Source organism: Odocoileus virginianus, chromosome 8 (genome assembly GCF_023699985.2).
Source record: "Odocoileus virginianus isolate 20LAN1187 ecotype Illinois chromosome 8, Ovbor_1.2, whole genome shotgun sequence".
NCBI classification, from domain to species: Eukaryota; Metazoa; Chordata; class Mammalia; order Artiodactyla; family Cervidae; genus Odocoileus; species Odocoileus virginianus.
In genome coordinates, this window is record NC_069681.1 from 25,140,988 (window position 1) to 25,142,940 (window position 1,953).

Consider the following 1,953-nt stretch of genomic DNA (forward strand, 5'->3'; position numbering starts at 1 on the left):
GAGAGGAAGCAAAGGGAGGTAGTGTTTCTGGAGTGCCCTTCGCTGGGCGCGCGAGACAAGCCTGTCTCCCTCCAGGCGCGTCAGCAGCTGCGTCCTTGGATTGTTTCTCGTTGGACAAGGGGCAGCGTTTTCTGCATTCTCTGAACTGTTGACGCAGATCAATGCTCTGCAACAGAAAGTTCACATTTGTTCTAATATGCCGTGTCTGTGTTTCAGTGCCAAGGTATTTCGCTGTCAACAAAACTGGATTATAATAAAATGGTCTACTTGTAGCAAACAGAAAATACACGAAAGAATGATTAAATCAAGGTGACTCTCACTAGCTGAAAAGTCATCCATGCCTGCATTTGTATTTTTTGTAAGAAACATAAAAAGACATTGGGCCGTTCTCCTGACTCCCCTCTGAAAGCGACTGGCACTCAGGAAACGACCGAGATGGGGCGTGCGGGGCCCGGGAGACTCGGCTCCTCAGACCGCCCCTCCGCGGGGGCCAGCGCCTCTTGGAGCCCACCCAAGCGCGCTCTCGAGAAGGAGGCCACCGATAAGAAGGCACAGGGCACTGGTGCTTAGGAAAGAGAAGATTTCACTCGAAGACACGGATGCATTCCATTTATATTTTTAGAGCATAAATAGGAACATTTTTTAGAAGCAGAAATAATTGCACGATTAAACTGTGGTCAGACTCACCATCCTCAAGCCTGGCAGTGGCCCCGGCCGGTCCCTCCCCGTCCGTCCCCAGTACACTCCGGCCTCTCCCACACGCGCTGGTCCAGCCCCCTCTTGGCACTTCTCGGCCTTCCCGACCTGGGAGCCGCCCACTTTTACGTAAACTGGGCCCCCGCAAGCTGGGCTTCTGAGCCAAAACTGGCCACTGTCTGTTTGTGATGAAGTTTTACTGGTACTGTGCCATGGCCACTCATGTGCGTGTGGTCTGTGGCTCCTCTGAGCTGCCAGGGTCGTCGTGGCGGAGCCTGGAGGACCCAGAGAGCTGAAAATATTTACTCTGGGGCTCTTCACAGGAAGGTTTGCCCACGCTGACGCAGACAAAGCCAGTGCCGTGAAGTCCAGGGCTGGCCAGAGAGGTCCTTCTGGTCTTTTCTGCAACATCTTAGGGGAAAAAACCAACAAACTCTGTGGCCTACCCAATAGCAAACGGGCAGAGCGGACCCGCCTGCTGGGCTCCTGCCCACATGCCCCCTGACTGCTGGAAAACCCGCCTGCGCGCAGGCTCTGGGGAGGGGCCTGAGACCCGCAGGCCGGCCGCTCAGCGTGGCGCCTGGCACCTAACACGCTCTGAGCAAGGGGCGCGTGACCAGCCACGCATTCCAGCCCCTTCCCACGTTTCCCTGACCCTGCTGCCATCTGCCTCTCCCGGTACCGCCTCCCGAGCACACGCCTCCCGCTCCTCCGCCCCGTCTCCAGGAGCTTCTCCCCGCTCCTCCCGCCCCGTTTTCTTTAGGGGTCCGGCTGGGGCCTCGAGAGGACCTGCTCTGCGTGCGCGGGGCCTGGCTGCTGGGCGGAGTAGCTTCTGTTCTCAAGTCCGCTCTCCTTCCAGTCATCTTCCCTTGAGACGCCTCCATTTCTGAAGGGTGTAGACCAGAGGGCCCCGGACCAGAGGGAGCAGGGAGCCTGCGCTGGCTCCCCGCCGGCCCTCGTCTTCTGCAGGTGGCGAGGGAAGGGCCTGGCCTCTGGGGCCGGTCGCCTAAGGAGCCGGCAGCCGCTGCCTGCCATGGACTGGCTCCCGGCCACTGCACTCAGCGGTGCCCCACCTGGGAGGGGAGGCAGCTCAGAGGAGACGAAGCAAAGGTCACAAGCAACCCGCAAAGTGAAATTTTCTAGAAATTCTGGTGACCCTAGTCAGGACCGTGCGTGCCCCAAGGCCTGTAGATCTTTCAGAGTTCAGTGTGGGTCAGAACCTCAGGCGAACGCCCAGCAGGCTAGGAGAGGAGCCGG

The 1,953-nt window shown here is 58.7% G+C and overlaps 1 long non-coding RNA gene across 1 annotated transcript; it reads right to left on the reverse strand.

Moving 5' to 3' along the window:
• Positions 1 to 594: 594 nt before the first annotated feature.
• Positions 595 to 1,672, reverse strand: LOC139036228 (uncharacterized). The gene is made up of 2 exons (XR_011488932.1): positions 1,486 to 1,672; positions 595 to 1,107 (listed from the first exon to the last, which is right to left on the reverse strand). It is a non-coding gene; the product is annotated as an uncharacterized lncRNA (long non-coding RNA).
• Between the last annotated feature and the right edge of the window lie 281 nt (positions 1,673 to 1,953).